We start from the raw sequence: 18,411 nt of genomic DNA, 5'->3' as shown, positions 1-18,411 counted from the left end.
CCAGCCATCATCTAGGTTGTAAGGCTACCTTGAGTTTACCATGTGTGGCCAGGGAGTGATGTTGACCAGCCCTGAGAAATTATAGCTGTCCTAGCCTAGGCTTGGACATGTCATCTTGCATATTTTAGTCCAAAAGACCCTACAAACACCCCAAGCGTATGTCCCAAATTGAGTCATCCCAGTCATCTCTAGCTATTCAAACCACCCAGGTAAAACCTCAGATATCATGGAGCTCAAGTAGTCTTTTACTTATGTGACAGAAGAAGCAGAAGTTCTTTCTTTCAATTTTATAAACAAACATTTGTTGAGTAATAGTTATATGCCAGGTACTATGTTAAGTGTTTTCTATCGTTATTTCCATTAATCCATAAACCCTATGTAGTAATCACTATTATCACCATGCTATCATTTTATAGATGAGGAAACTGAGATATAGATAAGACTATATGTTTTCCTCAAAATTGCCACTTATTTGGTAGATTGAACTACTTTTGCCAAACACTATTCCAAATTCTCTTCCTAATGGAAGGTTATATATTCTGCTCTAGTAAACTCAGGAGTGGCCATTAGTAACGTGGGTAATACTCAGAGGAAGAAGCTTCAAGAGGGTATGGTTTCACATGTCTCTTTGTCTCAGTGACGGGCAATATTCCAACTACAGGCTACTTTACTAACTTGATTCCCATAACGATGACATCAATTCATCCAAGATGAGTCTTGTCATGTGAATGTAACCACTGCGATTTTCCAGATCACTCTGAACCCAGCCTGTCCTCACTGATATTTTCACACAGCTACTAACTAGCAGAATTGGAACTCCACTTATTTATTGGTTTACTTTCTTTTCAGAATCTCAAATAGCATGCTAGAAGAACTTTAATTTAGAAAACAGTAGGCTATACACAATAAACTTCTTTGAGAAGATATACCTCAAATGTCCTAGTACAATCATTATTTCAATCTCTTTATAAAAAGAAGCTTCAGGTTATACACTAGGTGAAATTACAAATGTTTCTTGTTCTTTCAAGGGAGTTTTTTCCTCCATTATATGATATAGGAAGATGGTTAAAGTTTCTAAAGCAAATGATTAGGCTGTGAGATCTTGTAAAAAAAAACATGAAATAATAATAAATACAAAATAATAAAAAATAAATGTACTTTTGGGTAAGGTGGAAGAGATTTAAAATTTAAACTATCATAAAATTCATATTCTTTCAGTCAGAAAATCTATTGTTGTGTTTGTTGTTTTAACTCAACTGAGGTGTAAAAGAAGTTTATATTTATGCTTTCCAGAAGCTCATGTTAAGAAGGCTATGTGCAGGCAGGAGAGAAAAGTATAAGATGATTAATCAGAGGAATACAGGTAAGTGACATATCTATTACCAATATGCCGTGGGAACATTGAGGAGGGGATATCAAACACTGATGAGATCAAGAAAAGCTTCGTCTGACATGAATAGTTTCTCAGACATTAGGAGAAGGGCATTATGAGCAAGGATCATAGCATATGCAGATCTCTGGAAGCGAGAAAAGTCTGGGATTTTCTGGGAAAAGGTATTTCAGAATTGTTGAGGCCCAAGTGTCTGTCAGGGAGTGGTAGGAGATGAGCCACAAACCACAGCTAGTAAAGCAGCGCTAAAGGAATTGCCATATGAATCAAAGCTAACTCACCATTTTCCTGGCTCTCTGAATCATCCCAGTGTTACAGAGTTTCCTTATTCTGTGTAATAAACAGCCTTTGTCTATGAGAAGGAAATGCACTTCACTCAGTCTATTATGACTGGCTTTTTCTGGAGGATGAGAGAGGGTTTATAGTATCGATACAAAGTAAAAACTGCTTACTTTACATTTCTCTTAAAAATAAATAAGCACAAGGGTGCCTGGGTGGCTTAGCTGGTTGAGTGTGGGACTTTTGATCTTGGCTCAGGTCTTGATCTCATGGTTGTGAGTTTGAGCCCACATTGGGCTCCATGCCTACTTTAAAATAAATAAAAGTAAATAAATAGGTGCATAAAATTTGCCACACACACACACACACACACACACACACACACACAGAGATATCTAAAAGAAGTACAGGGACGCCTGGGTGGCTCAGTGGTTGAGTGTCTGCCTTTGGCTCAGGGCATGATCCCAGAGTCCCGGGATCGAGTCCCACATCGGGCTCCCTGCATGGAGCCTCCTTCTCCTTCTGCATATGTCTCTGCCTCTCTCTCTCTCTCTCTCTCTCTCTCTGTGTTTCTCATGAATAAATAAATAAAATCTTAAAAAAATGAAAGAAGTAGAGTTCTAAGTAAACAATACAGATTGTGAAGGTAATTGCTTGCTCAGGAAAGGAAAAGCTTTCCAATAAATGGTAACAAAAAACTAGATATCCTTTTTTTTTAAACAACCTTGATCTCTGCCTTATTCTATACCCCCAAATAAATTCACAATGGATCATATACTTATGATCTAAAGCTAAGACAATAGAGCTTTTGGAGGAAAACATGGAAGAATCTTTTTGATCCAGTAGTAAGTAAAGGTTATTTGTGTCATAGAAAACAATAACTAGAAAAGATAAAACAAGATAAATTAGACTTTGTTGAAATTTAAAACTTCTGGTTATTGGCAGGCAGCATTAGAAAAATAGCCACTGGCTTGAAAAAAGTATTTGTAAGACATATATATGACAAAAGATGGGGTTAAAAATGTATAAAGAACTCTTACAACTCAATAATAAAAACACAAACAACTCAAATTAAACATAGGCCAAATATTTGAACAGGTACTTTATAAAAAGAAATTACCGGAATGGTAATAACCACAGGAAAAAATCAACATCATTATTCATCAGGAAATTTAAACTAAAAACTACAATGCAATACAATTATACACTCACTGGTAAGTCTAGAATTTTTTAAACAGATACGCCAAATGTTGATAAGAAAGTGGAGCAACTGGAACTCTGATTGGAAGATAAAATGGTACAACTAATTTGGAAAAACTTCTGGAATTTATTAATAAATCCAAACATGAACATACATTATGATCCTTTGAGTCTACTCTTAGGTATGTACCCAAGAGAATAAAAATATATATCCACAAAAAGATGTGTTTAAGAATGTTCATAGCAATTTTATTCATAATAGCAAAAATGGGACATTTCAGGTATCCATCAACACCAGAAAGGGTAAATAAGCAATAGTATATCCATACATCGGGATACTACTCACCAATAAAAAGGAATAGAATACTGATATACACAACAACATGGATTTCAAAGACACTTAACTGAGTTAAAATGTGCACACACACAAAAGAGTATGATATATAAATATATTTCTATTATATTCTACAATGTAAGAAATTAGAATATTTACTGACTCTGGGGAACTGGAAATAGATTACACTGGAAAGAATGTGAAAAATATTTCTGAGATGATGGTAATACCTATTATAACAGTTTTTGGATCAGAGATGTAAAGATTTGTCAAAATTCAGTGAATGCAGACTTAAGAATTGTTATTACATATGTAATTATTTTTCACAGAGGAAAAAATTCAAATATTAATCTTATTTAATGATATGCATGCCAAAGTATTCATGGTGCATACTATCGGCTGTTTTCTTTGAAATGAATCCAAAGTTAAGATGAATTAATGGATAGATAAAGGGATGGATAAATAGATACTTTATAAAACACCTTTTCTAAAATATTACTGACAGAATTTAGGTGGTGGATACATACGTGTTCACTAAATTTTTTTTCAATTTAGCTGTATATTGGACGTTTTCATAATAAAAATGTAGAAAAATATTACTTCTCACATTTTCCCAGCTCAATGGTAGGTTGAGAATAATAATAATAATATAGTCTCACGATTCTTAGGCAGACAGCCCTAGGGCCACATCCACCCACTTACCCTTCCGTCCATTAAAGCAGAAATGAAGTCACAGGGTGGGTGGACATTGTCATGCCTAGTTCATAAGCAGCCTGTTGCCACTCCACATTCCAGCAGCTGCTTCACGGCTTAGGACTGACAGTTAAGCAAAACACAAGTCCCCACTGGGAACACAAACTTCAAGTGGAAGGACAAGAATCAGGCCAGTATGGACAGTTAAGGTTGAAGGTTCTGCTAACAAACCGTGGGAAGTGGGTTTTTCACTAAAGACTAACATGTTCAAGTTAACCGAAATGTTATAGATCTATTACAGTGCTTTCAGCCTGAAAAGAATATTGCAGTCAGTTAAATGATCCTTTAGCATCTAGTATTTCCTACTCATTCTCTTGCTTATTTCCCAAGTAATAAATTGCATAGACAACTTTTTAGAAAACTGTCAGTATAATTCACGTATGTCCCCCATCCCACTTATTTTCTCATGCACAATCTCCCATGTCTCAGAAGAATTATCAGCTTACACAGTTCTACAAGCCAGAAAACTAGGAGTAATGTCTAGCTGCCAATTTCCCTTACCCCAAGTATTCAACCCATCCCTGTCTTGGTAATTCTAGATGTTCTCACATTCTTCCATTTCTATCAACTGTCTTTGACTTAATTCAGTCCATCATCTTATACCTGGACCACTGCATGAGTCTCTTTACTTGTCTTTTTATTTTTTCTCTCCTCATTCCAATCTGTCATTCATATAACAGCAGAAATGATTTTTCTCAAAATATAGCTGTATTATATCCCTACCTTGCTTAAAATCTTTCATTGTTCTCTCCTTGTGCTTAGCCTTAAGCCACACTCTTTGTGATAAATTGGAAGACTCTCTGGCACACATCTCACTTCTCTGAAGCCATGCCACCCGCTTTTACCATTACAAGTCCAGCATGCTCTAAGACCGCTCGAGCTTTCACAGGCCATACTTTCTGGAATGCTCTTTCCCCCGCTCTCGTTCTGTGTGCCTAGTTTTTCTGTTCTAACACTTTCTGTTATCTCTAGATGAATAAGGTCTAGCTTCTATTTAGGGATGCTTAAGTTTATCTCTTCATACTCCATTTCAGTAGTTTTCCAAATATTTTTGGAGTTATTTTTGAACTTATTGCAAGGGATCCAAGAATCTTTATATAAACTGAGAATTGCTTTTACATTCAATCCGTTCTATTTTGTGCCCATGGATTCTGTTTTTCAAGAGTATGTAAATGGTATTATGATTAATAAAATAAAAATTCATTTAAGTATAGTCCTGGATTCTAGTAGAATTTGATATTGTTTTTAATCAACTGATAACAAAAATAAAAATATTATCACCTGGGATTCATAGCGTTATCTTTAACAAAAGAGCTTCTCATCCATAAAATGTTTTAAACCACTGTTCCATACTGTTGCAAATAAATTTAAAATAATTCGTTCTTATGATATATTTTACTTTTCTACTGAGTAGGATAAAATTTTCTATATTTAATATTGGAATGTTAGAAATTAAAGGCATCCCTGAAGTACTTTGGTTTAATTCCTTTATATCGTAAAAAAGGAAAGGGTAAGTGAAAGACTTAAAATATTTATCTAATCACACAAATGGTAGCAGAGTAGAATCAACAGACTGATGTTTGACTATAGGACTGATGTCCTATAGTTTGGTGCTCTTTCCATCAATCCCTGCTACCTTTGAAATGGGGTGGGACACCAGATTTCTGAGGCAAGTCTCAAATGAGAGTTCTAGTCTATTCATTCTCTTTCTTCCCTTTTTTTTTTCCATTCTCTTTCTTCCTGCTCTCGCTTTAATTTATCCAGGCTATAATCTCACTGTATCAAGTGTTTCTTTTTTACTGGTAATTAAAGAAATATTTAACCAGCTGCATATTAACATGAAAATGACCACACAAGAAAAATGGTTGCTAAGCAAAGGTAGTGTAATTCCCCACAAATAATCAAGTAATTGTACTGAGAGCTATAAAACATGCACGTAATCATGTATCACTACTAAAGCATCCTTTCTACTCAAATTTTTCTCATAAATTCTAGAGCAGCATTAAAGTAGTTCCTTGATGCCAATGCCAACAAACTTAAAACTTGACTTGTAATAAAGCTTGGGTCCCAGATGTTCCTATTGGCTATCCTGTTACACAACAGAATTAATATTATAGTTGGACATTAAATGCTTTCATAGATTTCTGCTATAGTCCGATTGACGTCAACTTTAAATAGGAGCATTGAAATCCTAAAACTCAGATGGACCAGTACTCAGTCTGCTAGATTTAAATCTACTATGAAGACATGGGTTTCATTTAGGTAGAGAGTTTTTAAATCCAAAGAGAGAAATATAAAGTCCTCTCCATTTAAATTTATTTTCACACTAAGTCTGTTTCCTAAGAACCATGAGACACCATGTTTAAATAACTAGTGCATCTCTGGGCACTTATCATCCTACTTTTTCTCCACTGTTCAAATGAATATTTGTAAGATTCACTTGGGAGCCTTGCATAAAGTAGATTCCTGGGAAGCACTCTCAGAGACTGATTCAGTAGAACTGGGTTGAGAGCCAGTGCTTTATATTTTTAGCAAGCACTCCCAAGTGATTCTGGTGCAGGTTTCTGTGATCACACATGGAGGAAACATTGCAAGTGCAGCAATATTGGTCATGGGGCACACAGCCTTTCTTCATTCAGGCATGTGTGAGGCTAGGGTGGCCTGAGACAGGGCAATGATCCAGGGGGAAGCACAGCTCTCCAGCAAGTTGGACTTGAGAAAGTTGAGAAAACTCTCCCTGTGATAACCATAATCTTAAAAAGACCTACAGCAGTCCTGAAACAAAAGCGCCTTATTTTCTTCACAGACTTTGTGAGAAGATGAGCCGCACAACTACTACCTGGCAAGACAATGATATTATCCCCAAGTTGGTTCATGACATTCCTTATTCCGTGTGTACTGGAACATGAGGCAGAGCTGTAGTCTTTTTTTTAAATGAAACAAATATTTTGAGTACTTTTTTAAAAAAGATTTTATTTATTTATTTGAGAGAGAGAGTGAGTGAGTGAGAGCATGACAGCATGAGTGGAAGGAGGTGCAGATGTAGATGGAGACTCCTTGCTGAGTGGGGAGCCGATGAGGGCTCATTCCCAGAACGCTGGGATCTTGAGCTAAAGGCAGATGCGTAACCGATTGAGCCACCCAGAGTGGGCACCCCAAGAGTACTTTTAAACATTCTTTTTAAAAGAGTCTTATTGAAGACTAAGGCTACATATGAGATAATCTTATTCTTTCTTCTCTTCTCTTCTCTTCTCTTCTCTTCTCTTCTCTTCCCTCTCTTCTCTTCTCTTCTCTTCTCCTCTTCTCTTTTTTTAAGAGAGGAAGGCAGGGAAGGGAGGGCAGAGGAGAGAGACTCTTTAGCGGGCTCCATCTCACAACCCTGAGATCATGACCTGAGCTGAAATCAGGAGTCAGATGCCTAGCCAACTGAGCCTCCCAGGTGCCCCCAAGATGATCTTATTCTATTGTTAAAAGCCGGAAAAGGCCCACTGCAAAGATTTGAAAATGAGCAGTAAGTGCCACTTACCCGTGTGTAACCACATGGTTCAGATTCCTAAAGATTCTCTAAGGGGAAGAGAATCTAGATTCACTTAAAAGTGAGTTCATTAGTGGAGAGGAATACATGTCATCCTAATAATAAGAATAATGATAATATAATAAAGCCAGTTACAGTATTTACATTATCAGAATTCTCAAACCGATTTACCCTGGCCATACGTTTCCTTCAAAATCCAGTCAAACTCTGTGGCTTCAACTGAACTGAACTGAAAAGGCTTTTTGTATCTTTAGACTCAAAAGTTCCGATTATCCTAAATTACCACACATTTTCTGCATTGGCACCATTGTGATGTCTCTGAAAAGGGGTGATAGGGCCTCATTTTACTAAAGACAAACAGATCAACTAGACTTCCTTGGGTAGTGGAGTTGGGGCCCACCTTTGAGGCTGAGAAAAAAAATGCTTTGTAAGACAGATCCACATTGAGTGTCCTTATGGACAAAAGATGACTCTCCCTTCTGTAATTTCTCAGTTAATCTCACAGATGCCTCACTTCCAGCCCACATTAGTACATGTGTTACACTATGTTTATTGGATTGTAGTCATTCACATGCTGTGTTCAGGTTCAGTACTTGTGTTCCTTGATGAAATAAAGTTCTGCAACAGGAGTCTTATACTCAGGGAAATAGTAGAGTAAATTCATGTATATATTTTTCTTAACTTTGGATTTTTCTTCTACGAGTTTTTCAGATCTTTAAGATTTGCTACCACACGTCAATTGTGAGATTACAACTCATTAAGAGTAAAACAATGAACTTGCTTATTTCAACCACTTACAAATATTCTGTGGAGTATTGCTAAAATATCCGTCCCTTCCAGGTGCTCTGCAACCTGAATGAGTGAAACCACAGGTGTGCTGATTAGGCTGCAAATAAAAGACTATGCCTGAATCACAATGTGATGCCTGTATATGAAAGTGTTTGGGACTCACCTCCAAAATGAGGTCCTTGCTGGTACAATCACCTGGTAGGAATAGTTTATTCAGGTGGGAAAACAGATGTGAGACAGAAAGCTCTAATGGAAGTTCTCAGGAAAACTGTCTTAACCTTGGAGGTGCCAAGATGTCTACAAGAAAGCTTCTTGGGAGGTGTCTAATTTCATTCACTTAATGAGGAGACTGGGAGGTCAGATCAGTTGCTCTGATTCTAAAGTTCCAGAGCTGCACAGAGCTTGTCTCTACACTTAGAGCTGCAGATGTGCTTACATCAAATCAAGGTTCAGCCTCATGACCAGACCTCCTAGTTAAAGGTTAACAAAGATCCAGAATAGCAAAACACCCACATGCACACATAAAAAAGGCAGTTTGGATTAACTTAGTTTAACAGAATAAATCTAGAAGGAAAAAGTTCATATTTTTAAAAGAAACCATTAATATGTCATCAAAATTATGATTATTTGTATGTAATTTCTGATCATTTATTCTCATGTTGATAGATTTAAAATAACTTACTATTGTCCTTATAGCTTCTTCATGCACGATTTATTTATTAAAAAGTTAAATTGCAATGAATGAAATGGCACAGGAAAAGATGTGTTTATATAATTAACAACTGATGATGAAATGTCATTTTTGGGAATGTGATCAAAATACTGAGGCAATTAAATTTTAAATAATCTTCTATTTTCCATCATTGCTTCATTGTCTTTGATGCCTACAGGTATTATATGTAAGGCATTTCAAATTACCTTCCTAGTGTAAGCAGATGGAGTTGGAAAGGAAGAACAATGGTGTTTGTCTCATTGCCCATATTTAGTGCTATTGAATGTGTGTGAGCTTTTGTGTATAGCTTTATATCCTGTTGCTCCTGTCCTCCTGTGCCAAAGGCTCTGCTTTTTAAATTAAAATTGGTTCTCAATAACCACCTTCAGGAAATCCCCCAAAAGTATTTTTGTAACTTCCTGCATCCTGAGTGCCTTTTTTTTTTTTTTTTCTTTTTTCTTTTTAGGATATCTTGAGAAAAGAAGAACCCTTAGGACCTCTTCTTTTCCTGTCCTGACCCAGACAGGTTTGCTGCTTGTTCAGTCTAGTAAAATGATCTCATGAAAGCATAACAAGTAAGGTTGTGATTAAATATGTAGCTAGTAATAGGTATTCAGCTATTAGGTATTTATAGGTATTATCACAGTAACTATGAGTGTTTTATGTATCATACTTCAGTCAGTTTGTAAACTGATCAGATATGTCCACTTACTTTTTAAGGATGCTCAAAGGTATTCAGAACAGATTTGCCAAAACAATGTTACTTTATTGTTAAAATAACAACTGCAGTGATGCATATGCAAAATTCTTGCCCAAAGGTCTGGGAGAATGGACTTTATTATGTTGGCATGTAGCTCCAAAATTTCCATTTCTCTCTTCCAATAGTAAGGGAAAGGTCATGTAGAGTGCTCATCAAGGTGGCTGGATTTATACTAACCTCTGCGTGCTTATAACTTTCTGAACATTAGAACTATGTTAGGTTGTCTATTATAAAAGGTCACACCCACAGCCATATTTAAGGGTAATTACATACTTATGGGATCCTTACTGAAGGTGCAGCCATAAGCAGCCATATTGGTACCATGAGATCCAAGCTAGAGCTGAGATCCTACCCAAGAGAAACAAATCCAAAGGAACCTATCATATGCTGGGCCAATTGTTTTCACCCTTTTAGGATTTTAACTGGAAAGGAATGAAATTATTTGGCAGCTGGGAAGAAGGAATTAATGCGGAGAGGATGAAAGAGTGATTTCATGATGTAGAATCAATTTTGTGAGAAATAATGGGAAGCTAAAATTATGAGATAACACAAGCTCAGGGTAATTGTGAACCAGATAGAGGAGAAAAACTCCATTGAGAAAAAAAGGAGAACAGGAATTGGAAAAAGCAGGACACTTGCATAAAAAAAATAAAGGAGAATCAACAATGTCTGAAGCTGCCCAGATCATTGATGCCTTCGCTGCTTCAGTTTCATTCCTATTCATATCGGCTTCCTGTAGCTGCTGTAAGAAATGACCACAAACTTGGTGACTCAAAACCAAAGCTTATTCTCTCACAATTAAGGAGTCAAAGGTGTCAGCAGGGTCATGCTTCCTCTAAAGGCTCTGGGGAAGAACCCATTCCATGCCTCTTTCATCATCTGGTGGCTGTAGACACCCCACATCACTTCAATTTCTGTCTCCAGCTTCACTTTACCTTCTCTTCTGGGTGTGTCTCATCTCCTTCTGCCTCTATTTTATAGGGATCATGGTCATGGCACATAGAGCCCACCCAGATAATCTAGGAGAGTCTCCTCACCTTAAAATCCCTAAATTATTATATCTGTAAACCCCCCCCCTTTTTTTTCAGAAAAGACAACATTCACATATTCTTGGGATAAGTATATAGTCATATTGTTGGGAGCCATTCTTAGCTCACTGTATTATCCGTGTGACTCTGTAATGACAAAGTTCATTTCTCCGAGGGACACCTGACTCTGACAGAGTGGATCTTCAGAAATAATGAAATGAAATGTACAGAAAGGAAATGAAGTAAAAATATAAAATGAAATAAATATCTAAAATAAAAACACATGTAAAAGAAAAATATGGAATATATTTAAAATATATAAAATAAAGATATATAAAATATACATATATAATATATATATAAAATAAAGATAGATAAAAGAGAAACTTAGGTTTTACCCAGTACTCCACAAGCAGTGCCACCTTCTCATTCTCAAGTTCGAAGATTAAAGTTGGGGTGTAATGTGGATGGGGAAAGAGAGGATCATGTCTCATCTTGAGAAAGAAACCATGAAACCAGTTCAGAAAATATCCATGACAAATCTGGTATTGTCCCTGAATGTTCATGTTCACAGTTAGGGCCTCCAGAAAAGAAGGAATCAGAAATCTCTTACAGTAAATTCATAAAATGACCACTGCCTTGCTATCAATAATGTTTTTATCATTCATTTAGTAAATATTAATTCTGTGGCTTTCTAGTTTCCCCACAAGGCCCCAGGTTGCAAAATAAAAAATTAACCTTTCCTTTAAGGAGCTTACAGACTGGTATAGAATAAATACATACAAACAATAGCAATGATTTTTGCTACACATATCAGGCTGTGAGAGCACAGAGAGGGGCAGCTTGAAAGCTTGATGATATTAAGGAAGAATTTGCTTTTGGAGTGACTTTGGAAGGAGGTGAACAGCAGGGAGTGGAGATCGTTTAAGGAACGTTGAAAAGATCTCCTGCCTTAGAGAATATCTTTTGCAGTCATCACCTGATGCTTAAATTTCACATGGATTTTTTTTTTTGGGCCTAAATCTTATGTAACCTGGTAAATCACTTTATCAGGTCTTTGCATGATAGCAAGTTTTTAAAAAGAGTTGAATAAAGAGTAAATGAGGTTATTGGAGTCAGCGTGTGTGTGTATGTGTGTGTGCGCGCATTTGTACCTATGTGCTAAGGGGTTACTGAAAAGGGAGAAGAAAAAAATTATTTTACATTCAGTATGCTCCTATCACTCTGCTTGGCATACTGTATTATCTTAATTAATTACCTTGACAATCCTCTAAGATACATATTTTTATTTTCTCACCTCAATTTCATGGATAAAGAAAGTGAGACTCAAAAAAAAAAAAAAAAAAAAAGAATTAACTTGCCCAAGGTCATACAACCAATAAACGGCAGATATTTCAACTATACTCTGTCAGAACAGGATACTTCAGTTTCGGGGAATAGATTGTGCAAGATACAAAGGCATGAAAGAATATGGTATTGCTTGGGAATGATAAATAACAGTATGCTTGAGTGAAAATATAAACGAGAAGTTACAGAATATGAGTAAGAAAAGGTAGATAAAGGTTAGCTCCAAGTATCTTTTCACCAACTGAGGATTATGGAATTAGATCCAGTTTTTATTAAACTTCAAGAATATTAGTATGAACTTGCCCCAAGCAGGTCAGCCTGCAATCAGGTGGCAAATCTCATTGTTTCTTCTATTTGCCTTGTGTAGCCTATTGTAGTCTACCGACACCATCCTACTTCAGAATTTTATGACTTCTTGTCTGGATGATTACAGCAGCTTTCTACCTGTTTCTCTCCACCAGCTTCATTTGCTTTCCAGTTCTTTCTCAACAATACTGCAGGTTTAATCTTTAAAAGCTTGTGCCATTCCCTGTTGCAGAAAAGTGTGTGTGTGTGTGTGTGTGTGTGTGTGTATACTTTCTTTTGAGCGATTTTAAATTTGTAGCAAAATTGAGCAGAAAGTAGAGTTTCCATATACCCCCTATCACCACACATACATAAGTGGTAGGTTGTTACAATTGAACCTACACTGACACATTATTATCATCCAAAGTCCATAGTTTATGTTAGGGTTCAGATGGTCTACTCACTGTCTATTTTTTTTTTAAGATTTTTTATTTATTCATTCATAGACAGAGAGAGGCAGAAACACAGGCAGATGGAGAGGCAGGCTCCATGCAGGGAGCCCGACGTGGGACTTGATCCCGGGTCTCCAGGGTCATGCTCTAGGCTGCAGGCGGCGCTAAACTGCTGCGCCACCAGGGCTGCCCATGTCTATGGGTTTTGACAAACATATAATGACCCACATCCACCATTATACCATCAATACAGTCTTTCACTGCTCTAAAAATTCTCTGTGCTCTGTCTAGTTATTCCTCCCTACTCCTCAAATCCATGGAAACCATTAATCTTTTTATTGTCTCTGTAGTTTTGCCTTTTCCAGAATGTCATATAGTTGGAAAGTATGTATGTACTATGTAGTATGTAGTATGTAGCCTTTTCGGATGGGCTTCCTTCACTTAGGAAGATGCCTTTAAGTTTCCTCCATGTCTTTCTTTTTAAAGATTTTATTTATTTATTTGAGATAGAGAGTAAGTGAGAGATATATATCTTAGGGGGAAGGGAGAAGAGGGAGAAGCAGGCTCTCCACTGAGCAGAGCCCAACAAGGGGCTCAATCTCCGGACCCCAGGAGCATGACATGAGCCGAAGTCAGACACTTAACCAACTGAACCACCCAGGTGCCCCTCCTCCATGTCCTTACACCTCATTTCGTTTTTAGCACTAAATAGTATTTCATTGTCTGCAAACACTATAGTTTACCCATTCACTTACTGAAAGATACCTTGGTTGCTTCCAAATTTTGGTATTTATAAATAAAACTATAAACATCTGCATACAGATTCATTTGTATAAATGCCAAAGAGCACAACAGCTGGATTGTATAGTAAGAGTGTATTTAGTTTCGTAAGAAATGGCCAGACTGTCTTCCAAAATGGCTGTAGGATTTTGCATTCCTATCAGCAATAAATGTGAGTTCCTGTCGCTCCACATCCTTGTTAGTATTTGACGTCGTCAGTGCTTTGGATTTGGCCATTTTGTTAGGTATGTAGTGGTTCTCTCATTTTAATTTTCAGTTCCCTGATGACATGGTGTTAAACATCTTTTCATGTGCGTACTTGCCATCTGTTTATCTGCTGTGGTGAGGTGTCTGTTAAGGTCTTTTTTTTCCCCCAATTTTTCAGTCGTGTTGCTTGTATTAAGAGTTCTCTGTGTACTTTGGATAACAGTCCTTTACCAGAGGTGTCTTTTGCAAATATTTTCTCCCAGTTTGTGATTTGTCTTCTCATTCTCCTACACTAATTCATTACTTAGTGTTATTGTACAATTGTTCTTTACTCTATGCTCTTTCAAAAACCTTTTTTAAAAAAAGTAGTATGTCAAAAAAAGAAAAAGCCCAAATTCCTCATTCTTGCTTTTAGGGATGTCCATAGTTCTGCCTAGCCTAAATTTCTAATCTATCCAAGAATCAGTCACTTTTGTGCCAGCCAAATAACCCTTCCTTTCTGGAACTCAGACACTGATGGAAGAAGTATAAATTGGTTTTGCAATGCTAGTTAGCCACCTTCAGAAAAATCTCCTTTGCTCTAGCAATTCCTCTTCCCAGAATGAATTCTAAAGACATAATTTTTATATCCAAACACCTTTCCACCCCTCTACCTTTTCTTTTCTAAAAGCGTTTGTGGCATCGTCATTTATTGTAGTGAACACAAGTTGGTTTCTCAGCTAATCTATTTTCCTCTTCTCAACAATTTTTGATTTGCATTCTATTATCCACCTCAGCCCTATTGCTCCAGGGTTGATACTTCCCTACTCCGGTCCTGAAGTTGAGCCTTTTTGGTCTCAGGATAAATTCACTTTCTCAGTGAATTAATCAGGAATTAATTCAGAAACACTGCTCTATACTAATCTTCTGAAGGCTTTCTACCCACCACAGGAAATGGTTCATAAATGGGTATAAGAGACATGATAGGATATTTGCTGGGGGTGCTAGAGTAGGTGGTTTCTGTTATAATTGTTGCTGTGTTTTGGTGTCAGGTCCAGAACTGCTGCTGTATTTCTTCACCAGCCAAAGGACTAAGCAGACTCTTTAAGAAAAGCAGGGCCAAAGGATCTCAGAGAAATGGAGCCTTGGCTGTGATTGAACCATAGCTGAGCAGTGTCCCACTTCTGGATTTGAGCTAATCATGTGAGCTTTAATAATCCACCTAATGTTTAAGATATTTAAATTGGACCTCCTCTTTTGATTGACTACATCAAACTGATACTTGCCTTATACATATTTGTAAACTCATAATCCTATATGACCAGTACCTTTGTAACTCTTTCGTGTTGAATGAACCAATGAATAAATAAACCAGACCTTTGCCACATCTTATAAATTCTCTAATTGGACAAGCTTTTTTCCAGTTGCTTTGGTTAGTCAGCTGAAGAAAGCATGTTAGAAAACCACATTCATAAACAAATAAAATTGCACCATGGATCATGATTACTGAACATGCTTTGTATCGTTGTTGAATTTCAACAACGTGTTTGCTGTTTAAAGGTGTTATATGAGATCGGATCTAGCACTGTACTAACAAATATTATTTACTTACAGAGGTTTGGATGAATTCACTCTGTTCTCTTACTGGTAGAAATGTGTTTAACACCTGTAAAACAAGACAGTGACAGAAATAGAACTTCAGGATAGCACCATCACTTTTGCAGAATGCCATTAATTCTGTCAAGATGTGATGGTAAACTTGTGAAAAGAATCTTAACAGCGGTCAGTTTTGATGTCAATATTTAATTTTGTGAAGGAAGGCAGTATAGTATCATTTTAGGTTCCCTTAAAACATCTCCTATAATTGTAGTTGCTTTAAGTTGGTGAAGAAAAAAGATGGAGAGCAAGTGAAATAACTTTTGGCTGGGGAGAAAAGCTCATCAAGCAACTCCTGGTTATGATATTTTCTGTGAACACTCATAGCTGCCAGAAGATAACCTAGAGCTTGAAACATATTCTTCAAGTATCTTGCATATCTTAAATTAAACTTATTAACACTTGCGGAAGGATAAAGGAGAAAGATCTAGTTGTATGTAAGATCTGTAAAGTTGAGGTTGTCATGTTTTTATAGATTTTATTTATTTTGAGAGAGAGACAGAGAGAGTGTGAACAGAGTGAGAGGGAAGGGGCAGAGGGAGAGAGAGAATCTCAAACAGACTTCTTGCTGAGTGTGGAGCCCAACAGAGGGCAGGGGGCTCCATCTCATGACCCAGTTATGACCTGAGCCAAAATCAAGAATCACATGGTTAGTGGACTTGGCCACCCAGGTGCCCCTGAGATTGCCATTTTAACAAAGCTTCCTTATTTAGAGAGTTCCTTTTCCTTGGACATTCTGTAACCTGGCTGCCTCCTGAAAGTATGAGATAGGCGAGGCAGCGCATCCAACCCAGAACTGCAGCGTTGATAAAGTCAGTCTTGTCTCCAACTCACAGTCTGTATGATTTAGAGATACAGATTTTCAACTGAATACAAGCTCTGCTATGTGATGTTACATGACCTCTCTGAGCTTCATGTTATCTGTGAAATGTCAATAAATATCTTAAAAATATGAACTTCACTGCATGGTTGGGAGTATTTAAAATCAGGAATTACCAGACCTCAAAAGTTTCCCCCTAGACCTCCAGGTTTTGGAGGCTTTATGCTTCCTCCTTCCTGACCTTTACCTTTTCAAAATCTGCTTAAGGGATAAAGGATCTGATAAGATCACTCATATTTAGATGCAAATATTTGATAAGATTTCAAGAGTCATCTGCCCTTGGATATGTTTACCAGGGGTCAAAGGTTTTAAGTCAAAAGAATGAATGTTAAGTATGGAATTTTAGGAATTAGCTACTTATTGAAGGAGATCTTCACTCAGATATTCACTGCCCCATGCTTTTGTGTTCCAATTGTGGAAACGGTAGGCTAGCCCACACCTACCTGGGCACTGGTGACTGATGAGGGCTATTAAAAGTATTATTTAAAATAATATTAAGGGATCCCTGGGTGGCGCAGCGGTTTAGCGCCTGCCTTTGGCCCAGGGCGTGATCCTGGAGACGCGGGATCGAATCCCACATCGGGCTCCCTGCATGGAGCCTGCTTCTCCCTCTGCCTCTCTCTCTCTCTCTCTCTCTGTATGACTATCATAAATAAATAAAAAAAATAAAATAAAATATTAAATGTTGAAAATATTTAAAAGTTTTAAAGTTAATTTCCTACGTTTTTGTTTGAAAAGACACCACATTTCTTCTGTTCCTACTACTGGCTGCCTGATATTTAAGAAACATGTGCCTAAACTCTGTTGAAGAAGGGCAGATCTCCCGAATAAAGTGTTAGAGCTAACAATGCCATTGTTAGCGAACATTCTTTCACCAACCTGGGGGAGGCGACGACATAGGAATTAAGGCAGCATCTGCAGGATGGCATCTGCCAGGTAAATACACAGATGAGGCCAAAGGGCTTTGCTTCCTTAAGGGGAAAGAACAACTTGCAGATAAGAAAGGTTACAAAATGTGCATGAAGTTTTATTTTTAAACCCCATGGGAAGACCCTAAACATATTTTTTGAAACCAGAACCATTAGTGAGATCAGCGTTCTGAACTGAGAGGTGAGATTTGGACCCTGGCTGGGAACTAATGGAGCAAATAGAGCTTTTGCCACATTCTATACTTCACTCTTGCTCCACTATTACCATTGGACTAGCAGCTAATTTTTAAGTCAGTCCCTCTAACAATCAAAAGAGGTGGAGAGTTCCTTAAGGTCCATTTTATAGCTGAGAAAAATGAGGCTGAGGTGACAAGTTACACATCAACAAAATGGTTCAAATAGATTCCAGCCCAGGCAATCCACTGAAACGAAAACGCACTTTGATTCTTTAAACTTGTTAAATTGATTAAGCAAGGAGGTTTGATGTAGCTCTAGTGCTGCTGTGGTCTCTAAATACACATTAATTGAAGCCTGTAAATGCCTCCAGGTTGTGAAATCAAATCACTGAGGACAACCAGTCATTAACAGCCAACTAGGCTTTGAGCTGTAACCAATCAAATATTTTCCTTTCTTTGCTTCATACTTTAAGTAAATCCTTTCCCTCGTTCCTGCCTGCAGAGTGCTCCTAACCACTTCAAGTCTGTCACTCCTCAATTACAATAGATTTGTAGTCAAACTCTTAAAATTTTTAATATGCTTTAGCTTATCTTTTAACAAACATTAAAGCCACATTGAATTTATAAGTTTCCTGATCCACCTAACTTCCTTTGACAACAATCATTACCACCTCCTCTGTATCTCTTTACTGGGCCAATACTTTAAATGTCTTATAGGTTGTGCAACATTTCATCTTTTACATCAGAATTTAAAGGTAAACCCTACTCTCCAGTTTTTATACTCAAGACCACCGTGAATCTCTCAGAGGGTTAAAGTTGTACCCAACAAAAACTCTTTGCTTACAAGTCCCCCAGTCTTTCCATTCTGTCTCTCTAGTTGGGAATAACTTGAATTATCTCAAGAGTGGAAATTCACTGTCATCTCTACTCTGAAAATCTT

At 37.2% G+C, this 18,411-nt stretch overlaps 1 long non-coding RNA gene across 1 annotated transcript in view; it reads left to right on the top strand.

The window, feature by feature from the left end:
• Nucleotides 1–15,211, top strand: part of LOC111098040 — a 122,985-nt gene extending 107,774 nt beyond the window's left edge. Inside the window, exon 2 of the long non-coding RNA XR_005366762.1 lies at nt 14,883–15,211. This is a non-coding gene — a long non-coding RNA (uncharacterized LOC111098040). The remainder of the gene's footprint in view (nt 1–14,882) is intronic.
• The last annotated feature ends 3,200 nt before the right edge of the window (nt 15,212–18,411 follow it).

Source organism: Canis lupus, chromosome 11 (genome assembly GCF_011100685.1).
Source record: "Canis lupus familiaris isolate Mischka breed German Shepherd chromosome 11, alternate assembly UU_Cfam_GSD_1.0, whole genome shotgun sequence".
In the NCBI taxonomy this organism is placed as follows: domain Eukaryota; kingdom Metazoa; phylum Chordata; class Mammalia; order Carnivora; family Canidae; genus Canis; species Canis lupus.
The sequence above is the reverse complement of the archived record's forward strand: the minus strand, read 5'-3'. Positions and strand labels throughout refer to the sequence as shown.